This window comes from Thermothelomyces thermophilus, chromosome 4 (genome assembly GCF_000226095.1).
Source record: "Thermothelomyces thermophilus ATCC 42464 chromosome 4, complete sequence".
Lineage (NCBI taxonomy): Eukaryota > Fungi > Ascomycota > Sordariomycetes > Sordariales > Chaetomiaceae > Thermothelomyces > Thermothelomyces thermophilus.
The window spans coordinates 303227-321796 of NC_016475.1; positions in this window are offsets into that span (position 1 = coordinate 303227).

The following is an 18570-nucleotide window of genomic DNA, read 5'->3' on the forward strand; positions in this document are numbered from 1 at the left end:
AGAAGGTTATAAAGTTACTATACCTTATAAGCGTTATTAGAATATAAAGCCGTGAAAGTATTATATGATGATAGAGGGTTTAAATAAGTATCAAAACTATATTTATATAGGCAAGAAGTATAGTAGTCCGAACGTTATAGATGCTTATAGGTTCCTCGTTATTTTCCTTTATAGTCTTAGGTTACTAACTATCTTAGTCCTTCTAAATTTGTCAGAGCAGGAGAAGGTTTCGAGGGAGATTACTAAGACCGAGGCATTACTTGCTTAGACGTTAAGCCATTTAAGTCGATTACGTCGTTCATAGTAATCCCTACGCGATTATAGTACCAAAGTTTTTCGTTGTGGCGTAGCTTGTCTAGAGGAGGAGGAAGAGCTAGATACTCCTCTGCCGATATTAGAGACGTAGACCCTTACAGGTTAGGCTTAGGCGTTAGGTGCTTTTAACGTGCTTAATTAGGAGTCGATCAGGTTAGATCCTAATCCTAATTCTAGTAGGTTTCCCTCTTTTTCTATTAGGGAATAGGCTTTAGAGCTAGTTCTTATAGCTAGTTAAGATTCTACTAGTAGAACTGCTTTAGTTTCTTAGAGCAATTTAGGTTTTTAATAGGTTCCTATAAGTTGTCTTCTAGTCTAAAATCAAGCTATTTAACTAGGTACTATAGTTCTCTATTAATAATATATGAATCTAGAATTTCTTTAACGTCCTATTCTTCCTCTTTATCTTTTGCTTCGATATATATAGTAACCTTAGCATTCTTCAATACTAGTTCGAGAAGTAAAATATAAAAAATATTTATCTATAGTTATATAGATAATAGTAACAATAGTTAGTAGTTAGATGTCGAAATTCGTTCTTTAATAATAAAGGGTCCGACCTTCTTAAAGTCTAGCTTTATGCTTAGTCGTTTGGTTTATAGGTTTCGTATAATTAAGTAGACTTTGTCTCCCCTCTCTAGGCGAGGTCCCTCGAGCCTATGTTTGTCATAGTAGTTCTTTATTTTAGTCTTAACAAACTCGAGTTCCTTTTTAAGCTTCTTATATAGTACGTATATCTGTTCTACTTTGACTATTGCTCTTGGCACTATAACCTCTAGTCCTTGCCTAAGGTCTGCTTTATATCTATAGTTCGCGAAGAACGGTGTAACTTTAGTCGTTTCCGTTAGTATCGTATTATAAGCAAGTTATACTATTAGTAATAATATAACCTAGTTATCTTACTAGTAGTTAACGTAAGAGTAGAGGTACTACTTAATAACTTGGTTTAATCGCTCCGTTTATCCGTTAGTCTATAGGTAATATGCTATTAATTGCTTGCTATTGACGCCTAATCATTACATTAACACTTACTAGAACTTTGATACGAACTTGGTATCTCTGTCGGTAATCTATTCTTACGGCCAAGTATATACTAATATAACTTGCTAATAGATTACGTCTACTAGCTATTTAGCTATCTAGGACTCCTTATAGGGAAAGAAGTATACCTATTTAGTTAGGCAATCTACTATAGTAAGAATACTATTATAGATTACTCCCATAGCCGTATCCTTAGATTCTAGCAACTTTATAATAAAGTCTATCGTAACTAAACTCTATAGTTTATTAGTTATTAGTAATAGCTAAAGTAGCCTATACGGCTTATATCGTGCCGTTTTACTTCGATTGCAAATGTCGTAGTTTCGTACAACTTCCTTAACTTATACTGTTAACTATAGAAAGTCGTAGTGTTTCCTAACTTATGTAACAGTCTTCGTAACTCCTTTGTATCCTCCGAGTTTCGACTTATAAAGTTCTCAAATCATTCGTAGCTATTAATCCCTATCGTAGATATATACTTTGCCTTGGTACTAGAGTTTTCTATCTCTTTCTTCTACTCTATTAGGTACTAGTAGTCTAGGTGCTATTTAATATTATACCTCGTTAATTCTTTCTTCTCGAAAGATTATATAATATTCTAGGAGCGAGTTAAGTAGATTATCTTCTATAGGTATCTATATTTTATAATATAGCGTTCTGTCCATTCGTTCCTTGAATAACGGTGATGTTGTTTCTGTTTGCCCTTCTATGTAATCTGTTTATCGGCTTAAGATGTCTACTCGTACGTTCTCTTTGCCCTTCTTATAGCAGATCTCAAAGTTAAATTCTACAAGGAATTCTACCTATCGTATTTGTCGTTTATTAAGCTCCTTTATTATTATAAAGTATCGTAAATTCTTATAGTCTATATATACTTATACCGGTTTAATTATACTATTAAGGTATAGTTACTATTCCTTGAAAGCTTTGATAATCGTAAGTAGTTCCTTGTTATAGATTAGATAATTAAGATATAGTCTATCGAGCTTCTTTGAAAAGAAGGCTATAGGATATAGCTTTCCTTATTTGTCTCGTTATCCTAATTATCCTCCGATAGCGTAGTCTAAAGCGTCTGTTTCTACCTTAAATAGCTTCTTAGGGTCTAGTAGTACTAGTACTAGATCTTTAGTAATAGTATCGTAGATCTACGTAAATGCTTACTTATACTATTCTTCCTATTGGAATTTAGCGTTCTTCTTAGTAAGTTTATATAAAGGTTATATAATTGCTCTAAAATCCCTAATGAACATTTGGTAGAAGTTCGTAAATCCGATAAAGCTTTGTATTTCTGTAACTGACGTTAGTCGTAGCCAATTCTTAATAGCTTTAACCTTTGAGGGTTCTATCTGAATTTATCCTAGGGATATTTCGTATCCTAAAAACACCGTTTTCCTAACATGGAATTCGCTCTTTTCCTTGTTAACTAATAGTTTATATATATATAATGTATCTAGCATTACTTTTATATACTTCTAGTGTTTATTCATTATCTTAGAGAAGATAAGTATATTGTCGAGATAATATACCGCAAATTTGTCGAAAAAGGGTCAGATAGCTTGATTAATCAGGGCTTAGAATATTACTAGCGCGTTTGTAAGTCCGAATAGCATGACAAGGTACTTGTAGTAGCTATAAGGTATCCTAAAGGCCGTTTTCCACTCGTCGCCTTCTTTGATCTATATATAGTTATAGGCCGATAGCAAGTCAAGATACGTAAAATATTAGGCTCTTACTAACCAATCCTAGAGCCGTAAGATTAGCGGTAACGGGTATTAGTTTTTTATAGTCTATTTATTAAGTTACTAATAGTTAACATATAACTATAGCTTTCTATCTTTCTTAGGTATAAATAGGATTAGGTAGCTTACTAGTAATATCAATAGGTGGATATATCCTCTTCAAAGGTTCTCCTCTAAATATTACTTAAGTTCTTCGTTCTATATCTAGCTTATATAGTAAATCTTAAAGAACTTTAGTTATACTCCTTCCTTAAGCTTAATCTCGTAATCCTATAGGCCGTATTCTAGTAATCCTTCTAGATACTTCGGTTCAAATGCTAGGTGTCCTTTGTATTCTTTCAGTACTTCCCTAGTCTTATCTCGTCTCTCGGTTTTCTAATAGTATACAAACTTGGTTCCGTCTATAGCGATACTAGCGATTTCTCCTGTCTCAACCTACTACTCTAATTGCAATACTCTACATTCATTAATAGAGAGAATAGCTATTAGCGGTTTGGCTTGTTCCTTCTATTACGATATCGATGTCGTTATACTGCCTCTTCTAGAGTCCGTAGTGGTCTGTCTGCTACTATCCGTCTTTTGCGGTAGATCTGTAGGATATGCCTTCCCCTAAGTATCGTCTGCTTACGATCCTTATACGTTCCCTATCTTGCTAGTCGAATACGATTTCGTTTAGGGTTATAGGTAGCTACTATTTTTCTAGCTAATGTCTAGATTATAGTCTTTATACTATAGTAACCCTAATATTATATCTTTATCGTTACCTATATCTATAATACTAAATATAATTACTATAGTCTTCCTTATTATAGTAATGTCAATTAGTTTAGTCTCTCTATATACCCATTACGTTAGAAATAGCCCTTTAACTATATTATATTTCTGCTTCATTCTCTAAGGTATCTATAGCTAATTTACAAGCGTCGGCGAAATTAGGTTTATCTCTACTTTACTATCCACTAGTACGAGCATTTCGTACTATTTCTATTGTGCTATTATCTATAGTCGCTTATCTTGCCGCTGTCATCTAAAGATTATAGCGATTTCCTATATTTCTACTAGGAGGTCTTAATATAGTGGTCTCTTACGCTAGTTCCTCCTATACTATACTACTACTCGCCGTTATATAGGCGTTAATGGTTTCTAGGCCCCTCGAAGGGCCCTGACCCGTTTCCTAGGTTAGTGCTAACCTTTTTAGTCATTCGGCTAATAGTAGCTTTATCGATTATACTTATTTCCGTAAGCTATTAAGTGCTTACAGCTTCCTACTATTAAGTCCGTTCTACTTTCCGTCGTATGTACTATAGCTTTATCTAAAGCTCCCGAATTCGCGATTTCTTTTCATCCGCGTAATAGAGGTAATCGTTACTTTAGCACAAGTCCTATATGTCTCGTCCTATTCCGTAGTACCTAGGCTAGGCTTGTCTTAGAACTATCGTAATGCCTTCTAGATCGCAGGCCTCGATCTTCTAGAGCAATTCGGCCGCTCTATTTCTTACATTATAGACCTATTCTACAAGGCGTAAGCTTCCGTCCTTCTTTATTAGGTCGGCTAGTGATTATTTTCGAATTTGTTATAGAAGTAGTATTAGCATCTATATACTATACATTAGAACTAGGGCACTTATATATATGCCTTATATCGAGGATATAGTCGTGTAGTATTGCCTAGGAGGTATTAGAATTCTTTTCTAAATCCTTCCTACTATATATAGACTATAGGTACTCTAATGCTAAAGTAAGAGTATTTTTTCTAGTAGCTTCCCTACGTACGCTTATCTTTTCTATAGTTTATATATATAAACTAGTATTCTAAGTTCTATATATCGGTACTAAGTTACTAATTGTTAAGGTACTTAATATAGCTATTAGGCCTATTATATATTATAGGCTATTCTCCTTTAATAGTTTCCACGATATATCGGAGTTCCCTTATCTTATCCCTTATCTTATCGCTCTACTAGACAAGTTAAATCAAGCGTCTATCCTATTCGCGTAGTTCTATATTAAGCTAGAAAACTTTATTATAGTACTATTCGATTTGTTCCTAGAGGAATAGAACATTAGGTCCGGGTCTTTCGATTCCTTAGGTATCGGTTGTCTATAATCTATCCCGCCTCTATATAACCGTAAGACCTTACTGCCTCAAGGCTAGGAGAATCGAAATTAGCGGTATATACTCCCTTGCTATATCCTATTTGGTAAGACCTATCTCTAGGTCTATAGTGACTAGTTTAGAGTACGGTGCTTGTTCGTCTTTACTATTACTATCGTGTCCGAGACTATCCGTGTCATTACCTTTATCTTTGTAACTTATAGCTACTACTTTGATAACGTCCTTAGTGGTTTCGTTAATAGCTGTAATTTCCTTTCTAGGGACTATCTTTTACTCTTTCTTTAGGCTTCGACATTCTCGCTTATAGTACCCTTTCTTTCTATAGTTATAGTAGGTAATATTAGACTTGTCCTTGGTTATCTTCTTCTAGTCTTGCTTCTATACTATATCTATATCCATAGCTCTAGGATATATCTTATACAAGGTATTAATATATGCTCGCTTTTTCTTATTATTAGCCTTAATTATAGTTCCATTTATTTAACTTCGTTTCTACTACTCTTATATATAAAGTCGATTATCGATTCTAATGGCCTATATAATATATTTATCTAGGGTCTTGAGCCGATCGTACTTATATAGCTTGTCTTTAACCTTTTTCTTTAAGCCGTTATGGAATAATTATATTAATACCTTATCGTTAAGCTAAGACTTAAGTATATCCTATCTAAATTATATAGTATAAGAGGCTACTAACTTGGTCTATTAGAGATTAGTAAGTCTTTTTTATATATAAATCTTCTTATCTTTGTTATTAAAAACCTTCTAAAGCTCTTCTTCGAAACGGTCATAGGATTAAAAGACTACCTATATAAATACGTCTTAGTTATCTTCGTCTTCCTTAATAAGATAGTCGTTCTATATAGGCTTAAAATATCTAAGTACCTTGCCCTCTAGTCTCGTAGCTATATAGAGAACTTTGGCTTTGTCATCTAAAAACCTAATTATCATTAAGCTAGAAGTAGGATCGAAGGTTTATTAGGAATCCTATAAGATCTTCCTTAGTTCCTCTATATTTGCTAGGTAGTTCGATTTTGATATAGCTCGCTTTGGCGCCCTTAAGTGCCTTGATTTTGGTATAGGCCTTGTTAACCAGTTTCTATAAATGCTTTTCGCCGTTCTCGAGTTCTTTAATTTGAGCTTAAGTAGCCTTATCTCTCTAGTCTAACTCCTAGATTCGCTAATAGAGTTAACTAAGCTAGGTAAGTAGCTATTCGGCTATAACGTTAATAGCTATATTGATGTTAAGGTTGAAGTTACCTCTGTTCTAAACCATGACAGAATAAAGGGAGTAATAGCAACGTGTAACAAACCTAACTTAGACTTCTTCTAAAAGGGTTCAGACAAAGGTAGATTAAGTAAGACAAGTAGGTAGGTTGTCTAAGGGATTTGGTAAAGCTAAAGGGTTTATAATAACACTAGAGTTATCTCTTATAGTAGTTAATAACGATGCTTAGTATAAGTACTATGATTATAGGTTACTATTACTAGTAAACTCCTAGAGTCTATTATAATAAGTGACTATTTATATATATATATACTTCTATTAGTTGCTTATAGTCCCCTTCTATCCTATCCTTAGATTGCCTTTGGTAGCTAGCTATCCTTTGCTATCTTTCCCTTTTTAGGAATTGTTTGCCTGTAGTAGCCCGTGCTCCCTAGCGATCCTATGTCAGCCTCGCTTCGTGCCCTTCTTGATTGGTGGCTCATTTAGCCTGCTGCACCCCACCGGGTCGTGGTATATGGTTGGCTTGTGACATAGGGCTAGAAGTTCTTAATATAACTAGAGGGACATAAGGTATAGTTTTGTTTTCCTAGTTCTATAGAGCTTTGCCATATACGATAGGTATAAATAGGGGTTACCTATCTAGGGGTACTAGACAAAGAGATAAGGACAATAGATAGCTTTTAACACTCGTTTGCTCCAATAGATTAGAGTGGTAGGATATAGTTCTTCTTTCTTTTATAAGTTAGAGTATCTTTTTTCTATATAAGTAGACTCTTTTACATCTATAGAGAGAGACATTACTATCGCCGCCTTCGCCCCTATTGTCATTGCCATCTAGATAGTCGGACTTGCCTACTATAACCGCGAATACTCGGATGCCCTAGACATTTTAAGCCAACGCTCCTCCCTATCTGACTAGACAGAGGTTTAGTTTTAGAGGTGCTAAGTAGTACCCTAGAGGGTTAGTACTAGCTTATATTTTTAAGGGCTTAATTAGGGAAGAGTATAACTCTAAGTCTAAACTAGATTACCGGACTTCGAGCGTAATGGAATAGTAATGTTTGTAATAGAGGAGCAAGGACATATATATAGAGGTGTATATGGCAAAACTGTTAGGAAACCAAGGAGAGTAAATATAAGTACTAAGAGATTAGTATATTTGGCGGTAGGCTAGGGAACTACTCTTGCCCTAACGTAATAACACTGCTAGTAGAGACGGTAAGAATCGTAGGATAATAAGTTTAAAGGAGTTCGACGTTTGTCTAGAGGGATAGAAACTCCGAAATACAGATTAGCGACGCTAGAACTATTTAGGATTCGGAAACGAGATTTTAAAGTTATATAGATACAAGAGGAAAGCTTTATAGCTATTCTAGCCTTAGTTACCTTGGTATTAGCGCTTGCTAGTAAGGGTGTGTCTACCTATATATTACTACTCTTCAGCGGTCTAGTGTAGATTTATCTTATTATTCTAGGAGTTCTAACCTTAGGGGTTAGAGTATTATTATTATAGGGTATCCCCTATTAGAAGGTTTAGAAATAGCTTTATTAGGTATACTTTAAAGGAATGAAAGTGGTAGACTAAGTTTATATTTAATCTTGCCTATTATAGGAAGACTTAAAGGAAAGGAAGAAGGCTTCCTAGATTAGCTACTTAGATAGAAGAGTTATCTTTAAGGAAGTTACTTAAATAGAAAGGTATAATTAAGGATAGTAACCTTAGGTATTACTCTTCTTAATGATTTAGTAAATACCTTAATTGGAATTACTACTCTTAATACCTTTTATATCTAGGTATATTAAAATCTTATCAGGAAAGATGCTATTAGAATCGCCTTAATTACTAGAGTTTAGAAACCTTACTTTAGACTTAGAAGTTAAGCATTATACTTAAGTAGATATTATAGTAGACAGACTTACTAAAGTTATTTAGGTTATATTCCCTTTGCTAATAGATAAAGAATTACCTAGCCTCTTCTCTAGTTATAACGTTACTAAGTACCTCAAACGTTTTAAAGAAGCTTATAAGATCTTTAGCAGGGATAATAATAACAAGATCTCCTACTTCGAGTAATAATATATAGATAACCTTTAGGAAATCCTAGACTAGTGGCCAGAGTTAAAGAAGAAAGACTAGGCTACTTTTAAAGCTATTGTCAAGGAACGCTAGAAGTAGAATAATTCTTGCCAGGAAACCTCTACTTAGGAGCTAAAGCGTCTTCTGGATTCTTAGTATATAGATTCGGCCAAGTCTATCTATAACTACCTAGAGTATATTAATATCTTGCTTACCTAAGTGCTAAAGAAGAAGAAAGTAATTTATTAGTTATTAGCTATCTAGAAGGTATAAGATAGGTTTCTCTTTACTCTCTAGACTAGTCTTTAGGTTTATAAGAAGGGTAATTTATAGGTTAATAATATAGAGTAAGAAGACTTCTATAACTTTATATAGGAGTATCTATATAAGGGAGTTAATACTAGGTTAGTATACTATAAGCTAGATCCGAAAGGAGGGGAAGTTAAACTATAGGTAAGCTAGACCATTAAGAAAAGTCCTTTGGCTCCCTAGGTATAGGAGAGTCCTTTAGGTTTATCTGCCTAGAGAGACACTACCTTTGATAAGATCGTTAACAGGCTTATAGATGCCTTATATAAGCTTCGGATTAACAAGGGTAAAGTTAGCCGTAAATCCTTAGATAGGGGTAGGCGTTCCTATAACTAGACGGACGATCTAAGCGACGACGAGATTAAGGAGATCTAGACCTATCCATTGGCTGCTTAAGAGTCTTAGTAGAAGAAAAAGAGCAGCGGATTCCGGCCGAGTTCGACCTTAGCTATACCCTATAGCTATTACTACTATAGTAACTAGACGTACTTTACCTATAGGTGTCTAGTCCTAGTAAAGGATATCTATAATGGTCTTATCTATTAGCTTAGTTTTAAGTAGATCTTAGGTAAGAGAGATCCTAGTCTTTTAAAAAGCTAGTAAGTTAAAATTCTTAGTAAGGATATAGCTATTATAGCTAATTAGGGGACCTAATAGTATATTATTTATATTCATATCTTTCTTTAGTTAGATCTTCCTAGTTAAGAGCTATATTAACGTTTTATAGAGAGCTATTAAAAGGAATATAATTAAGAGTACTATCTAGACCTAAACCTTATTACTAATAAGGCCTTCCTTTAGTATACTAAAGGTTTATATCTACTAGAAGTAGTTATAACCTCCCTTAATTGCCTTACTAATACTAAGAGAGTTTCCCTAGAGTTAATCTATAACTATACTAAGGCTAGGGAGATTAGTTTCTAGATAGATCGTAAGTAAGGTAGATATACCCTTATCTAGTAGATAAAACGGACAACGTCTTAGATAGACGACCCTGTTTTTGCTACTAACTACAAGGGCTTACTAACAGACGTATTACGGTCTAACTAGATAGTAATATAAGCTTTTAATACTATCAAGTTAGAGGTTAATAGTAAAGATATTTCTAATAGGGATGGTAATATAGTGACTATAGTATGGAGTATTACCCTTATAAAGCGCTATTTTATAGAAATAGAGGATAAGCTAATATAAGATCTTATTGGGTAAGAGGGGACTAATAAAGCGAAGACTATTCGATTACTAAAAAGGAATATAAAAGTAGGAAGAGCTTACCTTTTAGCTATAAGTTAAAGGGTTATAGCTACTATTAAGAGGGCTGCTAATCTAGCTAGTAAGGGAGCTTTCTCTCTAGCTAGATAGAAATAAACCGTTTACTTTAAGGAATTATTATTATTATTATTATTATTATTATTCCTACACCGCTATACTAATAAGCATGCTAGAGCCTCTCTAGTTATATACGAAGGAAACCATACCTAATAGGCCAGATAAAAACCTCTGTCCTTCCTTTAACGCCTAATCTAGAGTACTAATACACTACTAAGAAAAGGAGAAGTGGCTAGAATAGCCCTATAGAGGCCTTCCCTCCCGGTCTAGCCTCCTTATAAGGCGGTATTCTAGGAGCCTCCCTAGGTCTATTAGCCACTATAGAACCCTTCTTGCTAAGCGATGGTTACGGGCCCCTATACCCCGTAAGACGAGGTCTAGGTCCCTTTGCGACCGTATTTCCTAGGATTCCCACATACGGCTTCTTAGTAGGTTTGGGCACCAGATAACCAGGTGCTTAATAGTCTCCTTTCCCTAGCTACAGGTATAGTAAGGGGTACTAACCCCCGGGACTTGAACCCTAAATAGGAAGTCACAGAGGCTAATAGCCCCTGTACGGCCTATACTAGTAGGGAGCTCTAGGCCTTCGTTAGGCCCTAGTGCCTTTGTAGGCCCTCCCCTGTAAAAACCAGGCGTGGGGGGTCCTTATCCAATACGCGCTATATCCTCCTACCGGCTTGGTCGGCCCTCTAACGGTTGCTCTAGCTAGCCAATACGGCTAGTTCTATAGCCTGTAGTCTTCTTTGTAGGGTCTATAGGGGGGGTCGACCCCCTCTATAGCCCTCCTAAACCTACTGCCGGACCGTTGACCTTGCTACCTCTAGGGCTATAGGCTTCGGCTCCCGGCCCCTTGCCCTGGCCCTTCTCCTCCGGAACCTCTAGCTTAGCCTATTATAGGCCTATTAGATAAGGGCCCTTATAGGGACCTAGGAGGCCCCCGGACCCACCCTAGTCTATAAGAGTAGTTAGTCAAGTTTAGCTTTAAAGTTAGCTAGCCTCTTATTAAGATAGACGTCGAAGGGTAGCACCTAGGCTTCTGTTTTAAGGTACCGGATAGGGGTGGCCTTATAGACCCTAGTAACTACTTAAAGGGCCCTATATTAGGCCTTTAATAGTTCCCTAGCAGGGCCTTCCGGCTTACCCCCTAGCTTAGTAGGCTTATGGAAGTTCGAGGCCCTATAAGCTAAGGCGCTATAGATATACTTGGTATAGACCTCGTAGGCCTATAGGAGGCTAGGGCCCTAGGTCTTTATAGCAAGCCTAGTTAGGGTAAACTCCTAGGTTTCCAGCTTCTTAGCTACCTTTATATAGTAGGGGCCTTACTATAGCCTCTAGTCTAGCTAGACCCCAAGGAATCTAGCCGACTTTGATAGGGCTATAGTGGTAGTACCCCCTCTAGGCTATAGGAGCTCTAGCGGTCGTAACCACTGTTTCCGGCCCTTGTTAAAGTGGATGAGCTCACACTTTTCCAGGGTAAAAGCCATACCCTAGGTCCTTACCTACTAAAGGCAGGCCTTTTAGGCCCTCTATAGCTAACCGTTATAGGCCTCCTCGGCCCTCCTAAAGGCTAGGAGGTTAGTATTATTAGCGAAGCCTATTAAACTGACCGCGGGGCTGGCCTAGCGGATGGCCTAGTAAAGGGAGGCTATATAGAGGATAAATAGTATAGGGGAGAGGGGTAACCCCTATAGGACCCTAGCCCTTACTACTATATCCTCCGTTTCCTAGCCATCGAAGTAAAGGATAGCCACCCTATCCTATAGCTACTCCTTGACCTAGACTACTAACCACTTCGGGAAGCCTTGGCTCTATAAAGTAGCTAGTAGCTAGGTATAGTTAATAGTATCGAAAGCCCCTGAGATATCAAGCTATAGGAGGGAGGTAGCTACCTTGTACCTCTAGGCCTCCTAGACCTAAGCCGTAACAAGCCAGATAGCTAGTTCTATAGATCTATATTCCTAGTTACTTATCTATTTGGCCGGTAGAAGCCTATAGACCTCTATAATAGCCGTTACCTTCTAGGCAACTATAGCCTCTAGCACCTTGCCTATTATTAATAAGAGCGCTATAGGCCTATAGTTACCTAGGGTAAGGTAGGCCTATAGGGGTTTACTAGGCTTACAAAGGACTACTATCTTAGCCCTTTTAAACTAGGCTAGGAAATAGCCAAGCCGTAGGCTTTCTAAGGCTAGTATAGCTAGTATCTAGTAGAGCGGCCGCCTATAGGCCTTTAATAGGCTTATAGGGAGGAGGTCCTCCCTAGGGGCTTTCTATAGGGCCGTCCTAGCTAGTACTACCTTAACTTTGCCTATTATAACCTCCTAGCTTATTTCGAACTTCGGTTCCTAATGGTCGTTTAGACCTAGGTCGTTAATATCTGATAGGTCTGCTTCTAGGTTCGGAAAGAACTTATCGGCCAGTGCTCTAGCCTTCTACTAATAGGTTATAAGCCCTCCTTTGAAGGCTAGGAGCTTTAGGGGGTCGACCAGTAGGTAGCTTTATAGCCTTGCTTACCTCTCTAGCCTCTATAGCAGGTCTGGCCGGTTAGTTGCCTCCTATAACGTAGCTCTCTAGCTCTTAGTCTTCGCGGCCGTAATAGTCCTAGCCTAGTCCTATAGGGCCTGCCGAAGTACCTCTTATGTATAGGGGTTTAAGGTACCCTTATAGGCCCTCTCTACCTCCTTAGCTCTCTTCTAGGCCTCCCGAACCTCCTTCGTCTACTATTAAGCCTGTCTGCCGCCTATACTAGCCTTCTTTGCTAGGGCCGAGACCGTAGCTACCTCTTCGAGGGCCTCTATAAGCCTGTTAAAGGCCTATAAAAGCTCCTCTAGGCCCCGGAAAACAGGCCTGGCCTAGGCCGATGCCTATCTACCAAGCCGGAGTAGGAGGTAGGCTACCTTGGCCTACGTGACCTCCTTGTCTAGGCTCTTCTAGTCCTACCCTTTACTAACCGGTACGGGCCCGTTAGTCCCCTAGAGGGAGATATCTAGGGCCTATAGGTAGTAGTCGGATTTCCTACACTTTACGATATCCCTATAGGTCGCTTCTAGCCTAGCTAAGGCCTAGAATAGGTCTATTATGGAAGGCCGGCTATACTAGTCCCCCTAGGGGGCCCTAGTAACCTAGCTATGGGGTATATATAGGTTAAGGTCCTACTAGTCTATAAGGCTAAGGAGGTCCCTAGCCCCCGGGCTAAGCCTGTTAAATAGGTCCTAGACTAGGTAGTAAAGGTTAAAGTCACCTATAAGAACTAGGGGGTAGGTTAGCCGAGGTAGGGCTAGCAGGTCCCGTAAGAGGGCCTGCTCCTCTTTATTATTATAGACTAACTAGAGCTCGAACCCCCTCTCTCCTAGGGCTAGAAAGGTTACCTTATACTAGTTCTCCTCTGCCAAATAGTCCTACTAGCCAACCGGGAAGCGCTTAGCTACTAGAATAACCGCCTTACCCTTAGGCTTATAAACCAGGTAGTATTTCGAGGCCTAGGGGTAGTATATTAACCCTATGAACCGGTTAATCTACAGTTCCTAGATAGCTAGTAGGTTATATTTAGCCTCCTCTAGTAGGACCTTAAAGGCCTATTTATTACCTTAGGTATTCTACTAAAGGATCTTAATTTACATTCGAGGTGGCTAGGGCAGAGGACAAAGGCATAGTAGTAGTAGTAGGCTCTATAGCTATTACCCCCTTGGCTAGTTACGAGAGGGAGGGGGTTGTAGGCTATAGAAAGGAGATATAGGTCTATTAGGCATCGAACAAGGCGTTCCTAGCCGCCTATTAGACTAGGGTAGGCCTTCTATAGAGGCGTTTAACCCTAGTTTAGTAGTGGTCGTCATCCTCTAGCTAGCTGCTAAACTCGAAGGCTACCCTCTAGTATAGTTACTCTAGTAGTTAGAAGATCTAGGGTCTATAATAATAGGCCTCCCTAGCTCTCTCCTAGGCTTCGACTTTCTTTGGGCAGCCCCTATACTAGGCTATATAGGGGCTCCTATGGGCTATATACCTATAAGGGAGTTAGTTAGAGTAGGTAAGGCATTAGGCCTCCCTAGTCTTCCCCCCCTCCTTATAGGCCTTTATGCCGTAACGGCTATAATAGGCCGGCTACTAGTAATACTACTAGGTATAGCCAAAGCTCTAGTACTTATAGCACTACCTCGGCTCTAGAGCATCCTAGTAAGGCTCGTAGTCTAGCATCTAGGCATCCTAGACCACGCCCTCGTTATAGGCCTTCTAGGCCTCTTCGAGGTCCCGTAAGCCTAGGAGTACTATGGCCTATTTCCTCTATAGGCTCTTTAGTAGCCGGAACTTGACCGTTTCGATCGAGTATAGGCCTATAGCCCCCTTAAAGTCTTGTTCGCTAACCCCCTATAGCTCTTCCTTCCGGACTCCTTTAGCTAGGACTATATAGGCCCTGCCAATCTCCCTAGCCTCCTCTCCGAAGGCTATAGCTACCTATCGCTTATTAGCCAAATACTAATTCTTAGTAGCCTTATCCTTAAAGACTACTACTATATCCCTGCTTAGGAGCTTCCTAGCCGTAACGGCTCCTTAGCGGCTAGAGACCCTGTTAACCGCTTAGACTATCTTAGCTAGGGTTCGGGCTTTAAGGTCCTCCTATAGGCCTATATTCCGTATCGTGACCTCCCGCGAGGCCTGTAACGGCACTGCCTTAGCCGACGGTAGGCTTCCTTAGGGGCCTGTTGCCCCCTATTACAGCCCTACGGCCACCTATGCCTAGGTAAGGCAGGGGGTGGCCTTAAGGGCTTCTTTAAGCCCCTTTTTGACTTCTTTAGCTACAAGTTTCTATAGGTTCGGAACTAGGCCTATAATAGTAGTCGTAAGGCCCTATAAGAGCCTGTTGGCAAGGTCCTATGCCTTGCCTTGCTTAGGGCTTAGTACAAGGTCGACTAGTTACATAATAAGACCCCTTAGTTCTTTGATATCTAGGGTAGGGTAAGCCTATAGTAGGCCCCCCTTTGATTGGTTCGAAGCTATAGGCCTCCCTACTTAGTGGCTTAGCGGTAGGCTTTAAATCAACGTTACGTTCAGGGGCGCTAGGTAGTCTGTATGGTGAAAATTTTAATAAGCGTACAAGGTACGGTCGGATTACGGTCGGGTCCGGTTCTAACGCTTGCGATGCCTGTTACGCACCCGCAACGGCTTGCGCGTAGTTAAAAGTGGTACCGTTAGATAGCGTTTTTCGAGAGCTTTCTAGCGATAGTAGTTTCGTATGTTTTGGTAGGGTATTCGCAAAGATGCAAGAGAAGCTTTTTTGGTAGGTTCTTAGTATTTAATATAGTTATAGGGATTACTTTAAGGAATTAGAGAAATCGACTAAGGAGAATGTAGCCTATAATATACCCTCTCTGGTTAGTAAGGCTCTTTAAGCAAAGATACTTACTATTAACAAGGTCTAAGGGATTTCCTTAGCATTTAAAAACATGCTAATTATATTCTTTAAGTAGGATTATAAAAGTCCTTAGGAGGTGATTAAGTATAAGGGCTTAGCTATTCCTTTTCCTAATAAGCCGGCTTTATAAATAAGAGGGAGAGCGTTATAAGAGGTTAAGATATACCTTAGCTATCTAGGTAAATAGAATAACGTTAAGGAAAAAGAGTCTATAATTATAGTTCTAATATTTCTAGAGGTTATTAGTAATAGCTAGTAGGCTATTATAATAGACGGTTTCTAGAGTAATTACCTCATTAGATGGCGAGATTAGTTAGATTTGGAAGAAATCGAAACATCTTTCTAGGCTCTAATTTATATACTTTCTATTAGTTAGAAGATTCAGATAGGTATACTTATATAGATATATATACTACTAATGCTCCATTATAACTTCGAGGATTTAAGGGGTAAGAAGGTACTTACTCTAATCGATACTAGATCTAAGTATAATATAATTATCTTTAGCCTAGTATAGAGATACTATCTCCCTATATAGATAACGATAGTAATTTCCTAGGGTCTTTATAATAGTAGGCTATTTACTAAGGAAATGGTTAGTATAATTATCTTAAGGGCTATCTTAATCTATAAGCATTTCTTCGTTTTAGATAGAGATACTAGTAATTACTAAATCTTACTAGGTATACTATTTATCTATAATATAAGCCTAAGGTTTAATTATAAAGCTAGCCGTTTAGTTATAGTAAATATTATTACTAAGAATAAATTAATTAAAGCGTTAATTATCTTAGACATTATAGCCAAAATAATATTTAAAAGAAAATATTAACTTATAGGGGATAAACTCTAGCGTCTAATTATAACGACTAGCGCTACCCTTACATTTACTAACGTTTAGAATAATGAAATTCTACTTAGATTTCTTAATAATCAGGCTAATAAAGTCATTTTTAATATAATACTAGGGATTTCTTACCTACCTCTTATCGATATACTTACTAAAGTTTCGATATTTTGTCTTACTAGATAGAACACTTTAAAATGGAGATACTGGGAAATGGAGGGCGAAACGGACGAGCCTAGCCGTCTAGACAGACGGAAAACGCTTAGAAAACTTGTATTAGAGGTCAGAAAAGGGTTATAGGAGGTATAGACATTTACTATACGAAAGTCCACGGCTAGAAAAGTTTACCTAGTAGATACGGCCGTTAGCGATAGTTCGGTACCTAATAGTGACCCTAACTGGTAGGAACAGCGCCTAGGGGAAGCTACTAAAAAGATAAAGTTTAGGTTAGAGTAGGATAGCCTTATTACGTTACGGTTTTCGGACCTAGAGCCTAGGACACGGCTTATAGCCAAACGGCTTAATATACTACTTATATCTATAGGAAGCTTTCTATCTAATTAGGAGAAGGAACTCTTTATATAGGTCCTATAGAATAGAGAGGCCGCCCTAGTATAGGATTTCACTAAATATAGACAGATTTAACTTAATATTATTCCTCTTTAGGTTATCCGGACTATCCCTTATATAGTATAGCAATTAAAGAGTATCCCTATCCTGAAGCCGTTAATGCCGAAGGTTATTAACCTCCTAAAGTAGTAGATCTAGCGTAGGATTATCGAGCCTAGCTATAGGAGCTATTATAATAACTAGTTCCTAGTCCTTAAGAAGGGTAGTCTCCGGCTAATTAATGACGCTTAGAAAGCTAACGCCATAACTATACGGGACATATTCGTACTACCGGCTATAGAGGAATTTAGCGAAGACTTTAGTAGTTATAAAGTTATCTCCCTCTTAGACCTGTTTTCCAGGTACGACTAAGTTAGCCTTAACGAATAGAGCCAGGATCTTACTACCTTTCAAACGCCTATTGGTCTCTTCTAGATGTGTACCTTCCTTATAGGCGGAACGAACTCTATTGCCTAGTTTTAACGAGCGATAACCCGGATCTTCTAGAACCTGATTCCGGATGTCTGCTACGTTTACCTAGATAATATCTATATAAAGGGGCCGTAGTCTGACTATAAAGGGGAAGAAATCGCTAACTACCCTAGGAGCGGTAATACCTAGAAGCTCTTTAACGAACTATATACTAGGCCTATTCCCCATCCTAGGGAAGTTATAGCTAGAAGGCTAGAGTGGCTTATAAGTCCTAGTCTTAAGATTAACGAGCGAATCATTAGTTACCTATTTCCCTTATACATTAGGTTACGTGGTTAGGGGAAGATATACTTCGGCTAGCGTTAGTATAATATCGCTATAAGCCTATACGATATTAAAGGGCTTATATTAAGAAAGGAGTACCTAAACGGCTATAACCTCCTAAACCTGCTTTGGTATATATTAGTGTCCTACGAGCTATACGTCTATATCTTTCTAGAAGCTGTTAGCGACCTAAAGCCTAAGTAGTTAGTATTACCCCTATGAAAATGGAAGGATACGGCCAGAAAACGATTCTAGGTAATCCTTTGCTACTTACGATAATCACACTGGGCCGTGGCCATATATGACCAGACAGAGTCCTATCTTTATTATATAGACTCCTATCCTTCCGATAAGTAAAGCTAAAAAGATTTATTTAAGACTCTATAGGATAAGGTCATTCTCCCTAGCTTTCTTTTTCTACCGCCCAGAGGTTATATATACTAGCCGACAGTATAGGCGACGTTAAAGCAGAAAGGCCAGTAGGAATACGGTGTCTAGGTCGCTAAGTTCTACCACTTCTACTTCTAAGAGATTCGATAGGGAGATAAGGTATAGCTTAAGCTCCCCTAGTAGAAGGGCCGTCTATATACAAGGCTAAAAGTGACAAAGGCTAAGAACAAGATATTGACGCTCTAGCTTAGAACAATCCAGATAGCTCTAGGCTATCTACCTAATAGCTCCCTCTAGCTAGAGAAGCCGAAGAATCCCTAGGGGGATATTAGTCCCTATTAACTACCTAGGTAGCCTATAGATAAGCTACTTCATAGGCCGCCGGTTCTATAGCTATAGCTATAGCT